The sequence below is a fragment of the Carassius carassius genome, chromosome 1, assembly GCF_963082965.1.
Source record: "Carassius carassius chromosome 1, fCarCar2.1, whole genome shotgun sequence".
Taxonomy (NCBI): Eukaryota; Metazoa; Chordata; class Actinopteri; order Cypriniformes; family Cyprinidae; genus Carassius; species Carassius carassius.
The window spans coordinates 48,680,045-48,698,440 of NC_081755.1; the positions used below are offsets into that span (position 1 = coordinate 48,680,045).

General features: G+C 38.0%; 1 protein-coding gene and 1 long non-coding RNA gene across 2 annotated transcripts in view; one reads left to right on the plus strand and one right to left on the minus strand.

Moving 5' to 3' along the window:
• Nucleotides 1-18,396, plus strand: part of LOC132096907 (ER lumen protein-retaining receptor 3-like) — a 54,903-nt gene that overhangs the window by 1,980 nt on the left and 34,527 nt on the right. The window lies entirely within an intron of this gene.
• On the minus strand, nucleotides 16,696-18,358 carry LOC132100507 (uncharacterized). Its single transcript, XR_009423105.1, has 2 exons — nucleotides 17,919-18,358; nucleotides 16,696-17,887 (listed from the first exon to the last, which is right to left on the minus strand). It is a non-coding gene; the product is annotated as an uncharacterized LOC132100507 (long non-coding RNA).

Genomic DNA, 18,396 nt, shown 5'->3' on the forward strand with positions numbered 1-18,396 from the left:
TCCCAGCGGAGTTGAGTTCCTGTGGGCGGAGCCTCGGCTGCACCTGCTCCAGTGAGACTCACCTGTGTGATACTTTACTCTCTGAGAAACGAGTCTGGCTCAAAAACACACGTCTACTGAACACTTTAACTTCATCTGTGATATTAGCTCAATTTCAGAGACTTTCAGAAGTTATTTCTATACTTCAATGTGTACCTGATCAGTACAGGCTTTATTAAAAATCATTGGTAGGACTTTATCTTAACAACCAGTTCTCACTTTTAACTATATCAAGAGCATGTTGTCTGTTTATTAGGCACAATTAATGCCTTGTTCTGTATGACCATGTTTTAGGTTCCTTAATCTGTCTAACTATTAATAAGCAGCAAATTATTAATTTACTGAGGCAATAGTAGTATTAAATAATTAGTCCATAGTGAGAATTGGACCTTAAAATGTAGTGTGACAACATAATTATATATATATATATATATATATATATATATATATATATATATATATATATATATATATATATATATATTTATTTATTTATTTATTTATTTATTTAGCAGGCTTAATTAAATATCATATCTTTTAATTTATATTTGTTTTGACAAACAGCAGCAAAAAGGAATATATATATATATATGTGTGTGTGTGTGTGTGTGTGCATGCACACAAGATTCATTTGTTTGTCTGTTTGTTTATTGCAGGCTTAATTAAAAATCAGAAGGTTTAGAATTATTTTTTCTTTTGACAAACAGATGCAAATAGAATTTTTGTTTTTTTTTTATCTATTTCATTTTCTAATTGATTATAATCAAAGTGCCTCTGTAGGTGTTTGTGGATCCGCACCTGTGCTCAGATCCTCCAGGTGTTGAAATACTGTTAGAAAGAGCTGTAGTGTTTGTGAGAGACAGACAGGTGAGCAGTGAGACGGGTGTGTAGATCAGCACTCTGATGCTCATTCGCTCTCCACACTCATCTGTGAAATACAGTCCGTGCAGGAATTTACATTTACATGTGTTCAGATGCATTGACCCATTCTTGAATAGAATACATATGTTTCAGATGTTATCTTGACTATAAAATTTAAAGCATGCATTTCTGTGTAGCTCCTTTGAAACTGTAAGTATAGTGAAAAGTGCTGTACAAATGAGCATGAATGGAAATACACTAACTTTAATTCATCAGTCGAGCTGTTTTGTGCTGGAACAGGAAGATTTTTTCTCTCTCTTTTCCTAGTCAATCCCTCCATTCTATACATTCTCCTACTCTCTGTTGAATATTAATGATTAAAGCTCATTAACATGTCATCATCTTCAGAGGGTTAATAAAGTCTGGGGGTCCGTGACCCCTGCTGACCCTCTCTCTCTCTCTCTCTCTCTCTCCACCCATCTTTTAATAAATCGATGCAGCTGCGTAACGCTTAAATGGGTCCCCGTCTCTGGGATGAATCCTGCTTTTGTGTCGTCTCTCTTTCTGCTGGTGGACGGGTGGCAGTGGTGTGGTGGGGGGCAAAATCTTGGACAGGATTCCTCTGCAGCTGGGGAAGAATGGATGGAGAGAGAGAGAGCATGAATGCTCCATTGTGTGCTCACTTCATATCTGCACCGACTGCCTCCGCCAAGAGTCCAGTTACCCCAATTGTGTTGAAGAAACATCTAAAGGAAGCTGATATGGGGTTTCACAGGGTTTAATGGGGGTTTGGGGTGGAGGAGAATTGGTTACCTGGTTTTCAGGTATGCGTAAATCCTTCTCCAGGAATATCCCAGCTAACAGGGAATGTTCTTAAAACATTCCCTCAAAGTTAATAACAAGCGTTCATACAGTAAAGTTAATAGAACATAAGTTCAGTGTTATCCGTACTAACATTCTTAAAATGTTCTTTCAAAGTTATCAACAAATGTTCTACGAGTAACATTAATCAAACAGTCATTCAAAGTTATCTGATTTTGAACAAACGTTCCTCCAGTAGCGTTAATAGAACATTTGTTCAGAGTTATCTGGACTTTTATGTTGGCACAAAAACAGCATCCTTCATGGAACATTTTTTTCCTGAAAAGTTTTAGTTTAGCATTTTTTAAATGTTAGTACTTGTTACAGAATGTTCAGAGAACATTTAAAAGTAACATTCCTTTAATGTTATTAGAATTATAAAATGGAATGTTCTCTTAACATTTGTATAACCAAGAAAATAATGCATTTAAAAATAATTTGCATTTTGAATGTTCAAAATGTTAATAAAAATTAAGGTTAGCTAGTCTTTACTAATGTTCTCAAAATGTTAGAAAAAAAAATGCTTAAAAGATTTTAAAACTAGAAGTTTAGAACATTCCAAATGTTTGGCATGGTTTGCTCAAAGTTATGAACAAACATTCTTCCAGTAACATGAATAAAATGTTTATTCAAAGTTATCTTATCTTAACAGCTTCGTAAGCCTAAGTTCGTAAAAACGATCGTATGACTGATCTTGATATTATGGTCTGTTTCCCAATGTCATCGTAACTTAAGTAGCACTTGAAAATCTAGATCTACGAGTAGTCTGGAGTAGAAGACAAATTTATGCATTCACCTGCAGGACAATCAACAGATTACACCTTTAACTTGACTCAAGTGCTTTATTCATGTGAGTTATATTTACATTTGAATTCATAAATGAAATAATTAAAATGGGCAGTAAACAAAAAAATACAAATACACATCTAAATGAAATGACTGAACAAAAAAAAATATAAAAGATGTAAATAACATGACTCAAAGACTGGGAAAAATAGGGATAAACAAAAAAAAAACCTTTCAATGACTTACTGACGTGCAGCCATCTTGGGCCTGGAAATAAAGTCTCTACAAATATACTTATAACTATTATATTCAAGCTTTCTGGAATGCAGCATTAGGTTAACATTCAATAAACGAGCGTGTAGACTACTACAATTATGAGCCATTCTATAAGGTGATATTTCAGCACTTGACAAATGGATAGCGACTCCTAAGTAGCACTTAAAGCATGGCTACATGTGACTGTGTTAAGTACATTTTTGGGAAACACACGTGAAACAATAACGAACATTCGTAAATTTGTTTGTAGAAAACGCTCTTAAGCGTTAAGATCAATCATTATCGGGAAACCCAGCCCTGGTCTCTAATATCGTTCTCAGACACAAAGACGTAATTTGTTTTCTGTTGACGGAATGTTTTAGTTGGACTTTTTAAAAAAAAATTTAATTTGAACTTTCAAAGAACATTCAAAAGTAGCATTCCTATGTTTGGCAACTGGCAAAAAGTAACCAAGAAACAATTTTTTTTTAAACATTTTAAATATTGGACATTTTGAACATTCAGAAATAAAGTTTTCATAACTTAATGGGAATGTTAGTAAATGATTCTTAGAATATTTTTAAAAGTATCGGTTGCCAGGTTTTCAGGTGTGTAAATCCTACTCAAGCAGTATCTCAGCTAACAGGAACTGTTCTTTAAACTGTATGTTTTGAACACTCAGGGAACTTTCAGGAATAAAACTGAGTATGTTAGCAAAATGTTCTTTGAACTTGTTGTTTGCTGAGATGCTGCTACAGGTTTGCTCGCCAGAGAAACAACCCATAAGGACATATGTGTATATGGCAGATGTGTTTAAATGCAGATGGGCTGTATTTATTCAATATTAACTATGAAATTATGTAATTTTTCTGTGTAAGACACTGTGAACCAGTGAGCATTACTGCACACGATTACTGAAGTATGCAACATTATTGTCACATGACCTCTATTTGTCATGTGAGTGATATTATCTTGGTGAAAATAAATCAGGCTATTTAGCTTTTTTAATTGAATTTGGGATAAAATGCTCAAATTGCAACATGGAATAATTAACTAATTTGCTGGATCGGAAGGGAGATTTTGAAAATTACAGCTAGTGTTTCTGCCAGTTTATTCACACTGGAGATGCAACATCAGCTCAAGTGTGCACTGTGTTGTGTGTGACGTGCACATACTAGATACTCCAGAAATAAGAAGAGTAGTTTGTTAGTGGCCAAATGTAATATGGCATTACATTTGCATTGTTTAGATTATGTATCATTTAGACAGATTCTTTTAAAGATGCTTTTAAAGAGCTCCAGGCTTGAAATTTGACCCTGCACAACTAAGCTCCACTTATAATGTTAGTCAAGGTTTTTTGATGGTCATAATTTAGTTTTTCATGATTTCCACCCTTTTCTTTCTCACTCTGCACTTTTAAGACTTCTATAGAAGTGTTATAATGTATTTTCAGTCATGATGATCAAAACTTGCATGACATACTTTCTTCTGTGAAAAGATGTTTAGCAGAACACTGCTCTTTTTCACACAATAACACCTTAATACTATGCTAACATAGCAGCTTAATGTTCTTCAGAAGTTCCTCTGTTCAACATCTGTGGCTCTGCAGCACATTTGACATCAGTGTAAATACGTACATAATTTATTTTAAGTTTCTCACAGGCCACTGTGTTATATTGAAGTCACAGGTTTGAAATAAAATGCAGAACGTCAGCAGGTGTGTGCTTCTTAAATCAAATCTCTGGGTGGACTGAGTTCTGAAAGTTACAGCATTCATTTAATCAAAAGATGAAGGAAAGTTTGATTCTTCACAATTGCAACCTTTCTGGCCGGGGTTTCCCGATATCGAATGATCTTAGCGCTTAAGAGCGTTTTCTACAAGCAATTTTACGAATGTTAGTTATTGTTTCACGTGTGTTTCCCAAAAATGTACTTAACACAGTCGCATGTAGTCATGCTTTAAGTGCTACTTAGGAGTTGCTATCCATTTGTCAAGTGCTGAAATGTCACCTTATAGAATTTATTGAAATTTTAACCTAATGTTGCGTTCCAGAAAGCTCAAATATAATATAATATAATATAATATAATATAATATAATATAATATAATATAATATAATATAATATAATATAATATAATATAATATAATATAATATAATATAATATAATATAATATAATAGTTAAATGTATATTTGTAGAAAGTTTATTTACAGTTTTTTTTTTTTTTTTTTAGTTTATAAATGTGAAAAGTTTTTGTTCCAAATTTCTCTCAGGTCCCTTTAACTTAATGAAGTCAGGTTAGTAATTTACTTATATAAAACCTGTTGATTTATATGATTCCACTTGAAGTCCATTTTAGATCTAAACATGTTTTTGTGTTATGTGTGTGTGTCTTGTATTGATGGATGGAAAGATGAACAGACGCAGAGGGCAGGAATGAGATTTGTGGGTGAGTTTGAGTCACAGCTGATAAAATGCTGAAAATGATGCAGAAGAATTCAGACGACAAAAGACTCTTTCTGTAGCGTCTTTCGTTCTCAGGATGCTCTGGTGGAGCTCTCTCCCCTCGGGCCGCTGCGGGCCTTGTGACTCTCAACTTGATTTTTGAGGGTCACGCTGGATGGAGGAGCTGCAGCGTTTCTCATACTCTGCAGATCAGGGCATCTGATTCTCACAACCTCGATCCTGCTGATTGATCTCTGATTGATCAGATCTGAGCAGTGATCCCTCAACTGAGACGCCATCAAATGAGTCTATTCTCACAGATTAATAAACCTCAGTGATTTGATCTGGAACTGTCAGCAGCATGACATTTTAAAATAAAAAAGATTGTTTGTACAGATAGCTACAGACCTGTCTCTCTCTCTGCATTCATAGCGAAAACCCTTGAAAGAGTTGTTTTCAACCAGATATCATTGTTTCTTTCACAGAACAACAAACTGGATGGTAACCAGTCAAGTTCCAGGAGTGGCCATTCAATGGAGATTACTATTCTCAGTCATGGTAGCCCTGCGGATTGCAAAAGCTGATTTAAAATCATCATTTCTTATTCTGCTGGATCTATCTGCTGCTTTTTGACACTGTCAATCATCAGATCATTCTGTCTGCTCTCTCATCACTGGGCATCAAAAGGATTCACCTTCACTGGTTTGAAACATATCTTACTGATAGGTCTTTTTTTTAGGTTGGCTTGGGGAGGGGAGGCATCCAAAGCACATTAATTTGTCACTGGGGTTCCTCAGGGATCAGTTCTTGGACCCCTCCTCTTCTCCATATACACAACATCACTGGGTCCCATCATATGCACCATGCACACAGAGCTCTATCTTTCATTTCAACCAGATGATCCAATGATAGCTGCACAGATCTCATGCTGCCTGGCTAACATCTTTGCATGGATGAAAGAACATCACTTACAGCTCAACCTGGCAAAGACTGAGATTCTTGTCTTCCCTGCCACTTGAACTCTACAGCATGATTTCTCCATCCAGCTAGGCTGTTCTACAACTTCCCCATCAACTTCGGTCAGAAATCTTGGTGTAACCTTTGAAGACCAGATGACCATCAAAGACCACATTCAAAGACTGCTTGATCTTGCAGGTTTGCATTGGACAACATTAGAAAGATCAGGCCCTTTCTAACAGAGCATGCTGCACCATCTTTTCGTCCAGGCCCTTGTCAATTCTAGGCTGGACTACTGCAATGCTCTTCTGGCTGGACTTCCATCAGGCACAATCAAACCTTTACCCATGATTCAGAATCCAGCGGCACAACTGGTTTTAAATTAACCCAAAAGAGCCCATGTTACACCTCTCTTTATCTCCTTGCACTTGCTACCCTTTGCAGCTCGCATCAAGTTCAAGACATTGATACTTGCATATAGAACAGTCAAAGGCTCAGCTCCTGCTGACTTCCACTCACTATTATGAATCTTCATCGCCTCCAGAAGTCTGAGATCCGCTAATGAGTGATGGCTCGTGGTGCATCACAGAGAGGCTCAGAATCACTTTCCAGAACATTCTCGTTCACCATTCCTGGCTGGTGGAATGATCTTTCCACACCTATCCGGAATGCTGAATCCTTGACAATTTTCAAGCGACAACTGAAAACTTATCTCTTTTGAAACTACTTGGCTTCATCGTAAAAAAATATAAATAATTATACTTTCTCTTTATTTATTTCTTCTTTTTGTAGCTTGTACTTATTTGAACAATGTATAAAACTTGGTATTACAAGCACTTCCTGTGTCTGTTTGCCTCTTTAAGAAAAATCACTTTATGTGTCCCCCAATTGTAAGTTGCTTTGAATAAAAGCATCTGTAAAATGACTAAATGTAAATATAAGTGTATAGAGTCCTTCAGTCTAGTGCCTCTGTGATCTTCTGCTCTGTGGACGTGCTTCTGGTTCCTCCTTCAGTATCTGTGGGGGTTTTCCACCTGTTTTCTGATGAAAACACTGTGTCTGATTACTCAATAAATGATCAAAGGAATGCTTGAGCACAAAAACACTCAACTTTAACATTGACTGTTGGAAAGCGCTAGTGATGAGCTTACTGCGCCTGAGCTTACTGCTCTTAATGAATCTTTAAAGATGTTTAAAGCAGCAGTAAAGTGCTGGTGAAGATCATTGATTGTGATTGTCAGCTCATGGTGTGCCTCTCTGATCTTGGGAACTCATGTCATTCACAGGCCTCACTGCTACTGGAACAGATGACCTGTTTCTCTCAAACAGTAACACTAGAAACCTGAGCTGGGATTTTCAGAGGGTCCTGAACGTCTCAGATTCAGTCCAACTGCATCCGGGTCCTTCAGCCAAACAGGTGTCCTTTGTGTTCCTCAATTACAGATGAATAAACATGACCAACAAAAAGTCCAGCAACTTTCTTTATTTTTTACTTTAATTCTCATTTTTCTTTGTGATCTTCTCCTTGCTGATTTCATACTCTGAAATAGCATGTGTTTGCCCGAATGACTTGGGGTGACGTTGATGGAGTTTAGCAGATGTTCATCGACTGTGACGATGAGTCTAACTAACTGTTGCCTTCAGAATGAGCCTGTAATCAGAGCTTTATCTCACCATCATCAGTTTCCTGTCAGAATTGATTTGAGTTTGATAGATGTTTCTGTCTAGTGTAAACTTCATAGCGCTAACAAGAATGCATTCTACAAGTTATGAAACCTTGATTCAGAGAAAATGTTCTCTGAATCTTCAATTTTTGAAATGTAATTGTTTGGTTATAAGAATGTTACTAGAACAGTCAATTGTATCATTTTGCAAACATTATGGGAATGTTACTTTTGAATGTTCTCTAAAAGTATAGCAACATTTAAAAAAAAAGGTTAAATGAACATTCAGCTAACATGTTTTAGAAAAAACTGTTCCATGAATGACGTATAAATTGTTTTTGTGCCATTGTTTTGAGAACATTTTTGAGAACTTTGAACAAACATTCTATTAATGTTACTGGGCAAACGTTTGTTTATCTCTTTGAGAGAACTTTCCCAGAATATTTTGCTTTGAATGAAGTGTGTGTGTGTGTGTGTGTGTGTGTGTGTGTGTGTGTGTGTGTGTCTGTGTGTGTGTGTGTGTGTCTGTGTGTCTGTGTGTCTGTGTGTGTGTGTGTGTGTGCGCGCACATGTGGTCCTGCGGTTTGAGGAAGACTCTGCAGGGCCGTGAGGAAGAGTGTGAGGCTATAAAGACTGACTGACTTTCCAATCATGTGTTTTTCTGGGAACATTGAATTACAGCGATGGGGGGTGGAGATGAACGAATGAAAGGAGCCGTTGTTACTGAACGGATAGACAGATGAAAGAGAGAGAAGGAGAGAGAGATGAAAGACAGAGAGAATGAGAAATCACTGTGACAAACACACACACACACACACGATGTGAGAGATTCATAACAAACTTGTTTGCTGCTGTAGAATGAGCTGTTTTGGATCTAGTGCACTTGTAGTGAACTTCAAATCTTGAAATTAAATTTATATATATATATATATATATGTGTGTGTGTGTGTGTGTTTCAGGGACATCAAAACATATGTTTAAACTCTAAATATATTTAAATTATAAATTCCAGCATATATATAATGTAAATATTGTTGACTTTTGTTCCTTTTTTTTAAGTTACTTTGGATAAAACTTTGGTCAGTACATTCAGCAGTACTTAAACCATATTTCAAAGACAACAGAATTATAAAATTATGAATGATATACTATGATAGAATATGTGAAATGAACTTAATGATGTGAATTCTTAATGCCATGTTACTTGAAGTTAAATGAGAATGCATTATTGTTTAAATTTAAATAAAAATCCGTTATTTGAACTTTCAAGTTTTTGACTGACTTAAATAGGACTTAAGTATCTTTATACGTAATCTTGATGCAATAAGTGCACAGTTTGTTCAGTCAGGTTCGTGAGTTAAAGACTATTCTGCTAGAGCAGTTTCAGCAGAAGTGTTTTGGTCTAGACCAGCGTGTTAATGATTACACGACTGTCCTGTAGTGGCTTTATTTCATATCTCTAGATGAAGATGATTACAGTACATGATCGCAGGGCATTTGCATCTCATAACCGTTGATCTTTAACCCTCAAAACCACTGACACTAAACCAGATCTGTGTCACACACACGTCAGATGCTTTGTCATGATCTGTGTGTGTGTGTATGTGTGTGTTTATGATCCAGAAACACAAAGAATCTTCTCAGAACAGACAGAAAAACAAATGCGCCTCGTCTCTGTCCAGGATTCATTGCTTCATTCAGTCTTTAGTTTAGTTTGCGATGTTACATGATGTCTCATGATGTGCTGAGATTCACTTCTGCTTCAGATATTCCTCTGGCAGAGGACTTTTAAAAAAGATGTCTTGTTTTGTGAGAAGTGACGTGAAATGAAGTTTGAGTTTATTGTTAAAATAAGGATAAATATCTGCCAGTGAGGTCAGAAAAATCCCCTAGATTCAAAGAGAAACAAGTTTATTTTTTGAGCTCATTGGCAGATATTTCTTCTAATTAAATCTAAAACCATTAATAAATTACTTAAAATATATAAAATAAATGTTTCCTGAAAAAGAATAAATGAAATATAAAACACTTCTTTTCAGCTGGTCTTTTATTTCTGAAACATTCATCTTTTTAATTTAGTTTAAATTGATGTACTAAAATGAAATAAAACTGAAATAAAACGACAAACACTGAAGAGAGAGAGAGAGAAGAGAGTCAGTCATTATTGTAAAACATATCCTGTTAAATTTACAGTAAAAATAGTAGCTGTTAAATATATAAATATTTAAACATCAGCTAAATGCCAGCTTAAAAAGTGTTCAATAAGTTGTTAAATAAAGTTTTCCTTTTTAAAACCTGTAAGTTTGACATATAATGCAGTCTTAACGGATTATAACTGTATGTAGAAACTTTCAGTTAACCAGTTCCCAGATTTTTACAGTAGCATTTTTGCTGTCTTTTTCTGTACAAAACACTGCAAAGAATTACGGCGGGAACAATTTCGCTACAAATGACCAGTGTTATTTTAGTATTGATATTATATACACCCACATATAATAGTATATGTATAATGTATAATATCAATTATACTAAACTAACACTGGTCATTGTAGCAAAATTGTCCAATAAGGATTTAATAATTTCAGCTAAAATGAGTTAAATTTGGGTTCAAATTAGTTTTTAGTACTTTCACAATGGATAAAAACATCTGCAGAAAAATAAAACCAAGGTGATTTTTGCTGTAGTTGCAGTGTTAGCAGGCAGGAGGTGCTGCTGATCCACTTTTAAACTCAGCAGGACTTGAATTAATGCTTTTACTTTATTAAAATAAATAGATTAATTGAGTAAAATAAAACTTCAAATGAACTAAAATGAGAGGGGTTGTTCAGATGTAAAGCTGCATGTTTACAGAGGCGATGAGGAGACAGGAAGCAGGGTTTGTGAGAATGGATGAAGGGATGAGTGCCGGTGAGGGGGGGGCTCATAATGAGCAGTGCAGGGGGCAGTAAATCCTGACAATGAGCCTCTGTTACTGACCCACACAATACAGCACTATCAGTTTCATCACGCCCATCTCTCTCTCTCAGTAATGAGTCTGTCTGCCTCAGGCCTGGATCCACAGACATCTCTCTCTCCCAGAACCTCCTCCATCAGACGAGCTGCAGAGGTTAATCCATGGGTTTGGGTCCGTGACACTCAAAAAATCTTCTGCATGTTGTCGTTTAAGGAGGATTTCACTCAAAGTGTGGATCAGAAATCTGCTTTGGCCACGTCAACTTTACACTGTAAAAACAATTCCACCTACTTCAGATTAAAAACTTACATTTAGTTCCCACCGTAAGCTTGTAAATATTAATCTGGCTGCAGGATTGTTATATATATTTAAACTGATGTTCTAAAATAACAAACTGAAATAAAAATGAGTGAAAAACTGTATCGACATTTAAAAAATAACAAAATCGAATAAAAATTACAAAGCAAGAAATTTACTAAGCTTACGCTAAAAAGTAGAAAATATACAAATAAAATCGAATTCAAAATATTAACAAGAACTAGTATCTCGATGCTTCTGCAATAATGCTGTAGAAACTCACTAAAGTTGAATCTTGTGTTAATTAAAAATTACGTTGAAATAAAATAGTTAAAATTATAATTAATATTTAGATTAATTTAAGGAATTGATGTAATAAAAACCATATGTTGACATGACTTATTGATCTTAATTTTATACAGTATAATAATTAAAGATATTCATCAGGATTGTTTAGTAGATTATTTACTTGATACAGTGTTATTTTAGTATCATAGAGATACTGTTCTATATAAAAAATTATGTGATCAATAAGTCATATTCATAAGGTTTTTTGTATTTTTATTAATTTAACTCTTTAAATTAATTTGACCAGGTTATACAAGATGCAACTCAATTTATAGCATTAGTTTATTCATTTAAGTTCACATTTCTTGTACAGACAATTCTTAAAATGTGTTTTCAATATTTTGTGCCATGCAATGTCAAACTAACACTAGAAAACATCAGACGATGTCACTTCCTGCATCTGATGTCATCAGGCTTTTATTAGTTGGGTTTTAAACAGGACGGAAAGTTTTAAAACTTATAAATGAACGACAAGTTAAAAGAATTTTAACACAACAAAACACATTTAAAATGAAACTTTTGGATTCCAGAAAGAAAGCAAAATGAATAAAAGTTGTTGTCTTTGAACTTTTATTCTGACCCTTGAGGTCAAAGGTCACTGTTAGGGGCAGAAGTTCAGTGGCTGGTCTCATAACCTGATTAGACTAGTATTACAAATTAGTCATCTAATAATTAGTTTTTCTTTGAGACTAGTCTTAACCTTTTTCTAAATAGGTTGAGAGAAAGACATTATCTCTTTATTATCTGGTCAGACTAGTTCTGTGTTTCAGTCCGTGGGCTCAGTTCTTGTGTTTTTTTGTTCTGAGTGTGTCTCCCTCTACTGATATGGGGTGGTTTAATAAGTAGAAGCAGGTGACACAGGTAAACTAAAGAAACACTGCACGTGATTCACCTGATCGCGAGATAGACTGAGTGAAAGATGCTGAGCTGTGGAGGAGTGAGAGTACGGAGAGAGAGAGAAAATGTGGGTGTTTTTGGTGTATTTCATTTGTTTCTGAGAAGTCATTGGTTCAGGATCCAAAAAAAAAGACTAGTGAAGCTTTACAAAGAGCTATCTCCAGAACAAGCAAACCCAGACCGCTGGTTAAGTGTTGACGTTTTGAGTTTGGAAAGCTATATGTTCATCGCTTCTCATTTTGTTCATTTAAAGCAAGTTCATAAAAATATGTCCCATCTTAGCTAACAAAAACTGTTCCAATAACATTTAACTAATTTTCTATTTAGTTATAAAACATAATTTCTGAGCTTTCTATTTTCTAAACTTTTTTATTATTTTTTTTAATAGTTATGTGATTAGCGTTCCATTTTATCATTTTTAAAACGAGATTTAATTTTTTTTTTATTTTAAATAGAATTTTCAAACAAGTAGCGTACTAGTTACTTGTAAAGAGAAACACTAGTTATATTAATGTTCAACTAAAACGTTTCATAAATGTGACATGAACAATGTAGGCCTACAGATATGTTCCCTTTCAGTCGGTCACTCTCGGCGCCACGTCGGTGACCGACGAATATGGGATATCGCTTTGATAGACCAATCTACTTTGAGTGTAAACTAAACGAGCCAATGCACATTGGCATGCACTTATTGCATCCAGCTGCCGCTGATCACTGCGTGAGTATAAGAGAGCAGCAGGTGCAATGCATACCAGCTTTTCGCTTCGAAGCCGAACGACAGTGTCGTTCTGCTTACCTTGAACTGTATCTACGGTGAACTGCGAGTTCAGCATGCTCTGGGAAGCTTCCTGTGTTGGCGGGACGGTGCCACAGCGGCGGTCGTTCCAGTATCGAGTGGGTTACACACTTCAGGCTGCACTATCCCCTGTCGTGTGGCAAGCGGCCATCTCCCCTGTGTGCCTCAGCACTGAAAAGAGCAATTTCCTAAAAGAGCAAATTTTCTCTAAAAGAGCTTCACGGGTGAGTCTTTTTAAAGACGACGGGTCGTCCTTTTAAGGATGCCGTTTCACCCGTACGTTTCTGGGTGCGGTCGTTTCCTGGCACCGGGTGATGGTCACGATCGCTGCCTCACGTGTCTGGGCGTTAAGCATGCTGAGGTGGCTTTCGTGGATGAGTCCTGCTCCCATTGCGGGAAGATGACCATCTCGGAGTTGCGAACCAGGCTACCTTCAGGGGGGCGGAGTCCCGCTGCCTCTGCCGCGATCTGGGGCTCGTTCTGGCGGACAGACGAGGTCCACTTCCGGTAGTGGCTCGGGCGGTTTGAGGGTCACAGTGGTGGCAAACCCCGCAGGGAACCAACCCTCTGGGGACCACCGCTCCTCTTGCACCTCCGATCCAGTGGAGCAACCCACGGAACGTGCAGGTTGCCGCTATTGCTGCGTACCATGACCCCGTGAATGGGAAGTCTCTGGGTAAGCATGACCTCATCGTCAGGTTCCTTAGAGGGGCCAGGAGGTTAAATCCTTCCCGGCCCCCCTGTATACCCTCTTGGGACCTGTCTCTAGTGCTTAAATCACTACAGCAGGGCCCATTCGAGCCTTTGCATTCAGTTGAGCTAAAGTTTCTTTCATTGAAAACTCTGCTCCTGCTTGCACTGGCCTCCATCAAGAGGGTAGGGGACCTGCATGCATTTTCGGTCGACGATTCGTGCCTACAGTTCAGGATGGCTGACTCCCAGGTAATCCTGAGGCCCCGGCCTGGCTACGTGCCCAAGGTTCCCACTACACCCTTCAAAGACCAAGTGTTGAACCTGCAAGCGCTGCCCCTGGAGGAGGCAGACCCAGCCCTGGCTTTGCTTTGTCCCGTCCGAGCATTAAGGTGCTACGTAGACCGGACACAAAGCTTCAGGACCTCAGACCAGCTCTTTGTCTGTTACGGAGGCCGGCAGAAGGGGAGTGCCGTCTCTAAGCAGAGGATGGCCCACTGGATTGTTGATGCCATAACCCTGGCTTATCAGGCTCAGGGTGTGCCCTGCCCGTTCAGGTTGCGAGCTCACTCAACTAGAAGTGTTGCATCCTCCTGGGCGCTGGCTCGTGGTGCCTCGCTGACAGATATTTGTAGAGCTGCGGGCTGGGCGACCCCTAACACGTTCGCTAGGTTCTATAGCCTTCGTGCAGAGCCGGTATCCTCCTGTGTTCTCACCTCAAACGGGTAGTGGCACGGAGAGGCCCCGGTTAGTGTCGGCTTGCTTAAACCGCTCCAGAGTGTCCGTATTGTAGACCCTGTTGAGATCCTCCATCACCCTAAGCAGCTGGACGCGGCGGAACATCCGGCGCCAGACCTACATGATGAATCAGTGAGAACCATGGAAGGGTGGGTTCCATATTGAGACCTAAGCGGTACTCATATGTGTATAGTCCACGGTATAGCCTTAGAGCCCGTGTTTCCCCGGCAGACTTCTGCCTTCCCAAGAGGGTTCTAATCACCTCAAATTTATCCGTATACTCCTTAACAGATGCTATATGTGTATTTGCCTCCGAGACCTCCTTCAGGAAGGATGGGGCTTCCGCAGCGTCCCGGCTCCAAGCGGACCGGGTACGTTTTCCCAGTCTTATCCAATCTCACCCAGTGAGGTAGTGCTTTGACAATGGTGAGTGGAGCTACTTGTTCTGAGCCCCGGCCTACACCTAATAGGGGCGCAGGCGGCTCGCACAGGGCACTGGAAGGGGCAGCACCCATGGCGCTTTGATAGGGATCCCATATTCGTCGGTCACCGACGTGGCGTCGGGGGTGACCGACTGAAAGGGAACGTCTCGGTTACGTATGGTAACCCTCGTTCCCTGAAGGAGGGAACGGAGATGCCACGTCCCGTCGCCATGGTTGCTGTACTGCCGCTGAGCTGCCGGGTCCCCGGTTCGGCTCCTCAGCGAAAAACTGGTATGCATTGCACCTGCTGCTCTCTTATACTCACGCAGTGATCAGCGGCAGCTGGATGCAATAATTGCATGCCAATGTGCATTGGCTCGTTTAGTTTACACTCAAAGTAGATTGGTCTATCGAAGCGACATCCCATATTCGTCGGTCACCGACGTGGCGTCTCCGTTCCCTCCTTCAGGGAACGAGGGTTACCATACGTAACCGAGACGTTTTTGCACTAATGTTTTGAGAACGTTACTAAAGACCAGAAGCCGGATTCACAAAGCATTCTTAAGAAGATTTTAGTCCGTCCGGCCTCAGGTCCGTTTGAACGAACGTTCTATTAGCGTTACTGAAAGAACGTTTGTTCATAACCTTGAGAGAACCTTGTCAGAACGTTGCAAGCGTTCTGAGAATGGTCTCAGTTCGGTTTTATGTCGTGTTGATATAAAGGATATGTTTTTTTTTTTTGTTTTTTTTTTTGCGTTGCGTTTTAGTATTCAAGGAATGTTCGTAAACCTGAAAATACACGGGGAGTTTTCTTCCAGAAGTAGGCTACCTAACCGTTTTCCTACATCATTTAAAACTCTTTCACATGTTCGCTTCACTTGCTGTAAACTTTAAAAATGTGCTAATCTATTTTAAAATCTGGTAATATGTATTGTTTCTTCCTGTAAACTTTTTTACTTTTTAACAACTTTTTTGTATCTCTTTTTCTTGAGAGGTCCTTGTATTTGAATGATTGGATGTGTGTATGTTTTTAGCTATGTTGTGTTTATGTATGGCTGCTATCTTGTATGTAGCATTTTAATATGTTGTTTATGTATGGCTGCTACCTTGGCCAGGTCTCTCTTGTAAAAGAGATTTTTGATCTCAATGAGACTTCCTGGTAAAATAAAGGTAAATAAATAAATAAACCCTGCTCAAATGTATTAATGTAAACCTCAAAGGTACTAAAATAATTCTTTATTTTCTGTAAAAGTAAAAAATGTGTAAATATATTTTTATCAATTTATTTTGTTGAATTTTACAATCTTGAATGTTTTTTTTTGTGTGTGGATGTGATGTGTAGAAAGCAGCAGAGGGCGCAGTGAGTCTGTTGTGTGTGTTTTCTGTGTAAAATGTTAGTGTATTGCTCCATCCTCCGCTGAGATGAGAGAATTGCATTGATCACTCATGCTTTCCTCAGATGTGTGTGAAATGTTCTGGCTAAATCTGTATTGTTCAGTCCTTTTGTAAATAACTTCTAAATGTAGTGAACAGCTGTGCAGTTGTAGGCTCATTCGGTCATTTTTCCAGCAGTCTGTTTGAGGAATCATGTTTGAGTCAAGTGATTTAGTGAGGTCATGTGGCGCTAGTCTGTGATTTACGTCACTGCTCGTGTGTTTAATATGAGCTTAGACATCCAAACATGGTGCAGTAGAAAGATTTATTTTAGTATCACATTAGAAGGTGCAACACAACAAGATAAAGTGCATTTCAGGAGTTTTGACTTTTTCAAGTAAAGATTCTCCATCAGAACATCATCTGTCAAATGGGAAGACTCGTAAAACCAGCTGAGAACAGATTCCCATCATGCAGCAGCTTTATATTTACACACACCAGGTTCGCCCAGAACCATCCTGAGACGAGCACGATCGGAGGAAAGTCTGGGGGAACCACAAATGATCATTGCTATTGATCTCTAGTTTATACATTAAAGACTGGAGCGTTTATAACTCACTACATCAGCTTATATCACCGTATCCATCTGTCCAGGATTAGCAGTACAATTCAAGAGTGAAAGTGCTTTTTCCACAAACACACATTAACATATCACACGATGGCCAAACGGCTCGACTGCATTAAACCTCATTCCCTTTTAAACGCTGGACGAGTCCAACACAAAACAATACCATATGACAACATTATAATGATGTGCAACACGCTTAACATGTCAGATAAAACAAGAAAAGACCCACAATTAGCTGGTTAGATTAAGATTGCATTATCGTATGGAAGCCTCTTTCCAGCGCAGAATGAAAAAAATATTAAATCATTGTGGCCTCACAATTCAGTGAGAATCACCTAAATTCACAATTTTTTATTAAATCTGAATTGTGACAGATTTAGAATTTAGAGATATAATCTAAGACTCACAAGAACAAAAGACTGAATTATGAGATTTTAACTCGGAATTCTGGGAAGAACAGTTGGAATACTAAGAAAGTCAGGGTTGCTTTTCTATTCTGTAGCAGAAATGGACTTCCATTGTTTTCAGATGCGTATTTTTTTAATAATAAATCATGGTTTCCCTAATCATGAAAAACTTTACATGTTTAACTCTAGAACGCTGTCATTGCTTTAAACATAAATTCATAAAAAGATTAAATGAACGATTGAGATTCTTTCACAAGGATGGAATTAATTTCAGACAGTATTCACAGCTTCCGTCTTTCCATCCCTACAAACATTCAAACAAATGAAAATCTACTCAAATAGAACTGTAAATGATAGAATATGACACACTAACTAATGTTGCTTTTGCATTCAAGTTCTTTTAGTTGAACTCACAGTTATAATCTAGAGACTATTAAAGGTAGTTCTGGTGGTTTAATCTACACATGACTTGCGCGCACACACACACACACACACACACACACACACACACATCAGTCAGTTTATTGCACTGTTGTGACCTGGTGAACTCTTTAAGTATTTTGTGTTGAAGCACATGGATCCATTTAGTCTGAAGACATGAACAGAATCTGACAGGTTAATGTCATATTTACAGTAACTGTACACATGAACAGAGAGAAACATCAGTCCGTCCTGAGCTCGACTCCTTTGGTGACGTTATTTGTGCTTCACTTGTTTCAGTCTTCTTGGCATTAGTCTTATTTTCTGTCATTAGCTCCACTGAGGATGCGTGTAATCTCTAGCCTCATCGATGACCATGACATGAGGTCATAACCTTTAGGGTCACATGTTCCTTGAGGCCAAACACACCCACTTCCTCCTTTGGGAAGACTGCGATGAGCAAAGTACAAAAACAATGCAGGCAAGGCCATTTATTTATATATAAATAATAAATATTACATTTATGTAAATTGACATTTATTTAAATACATGTATTA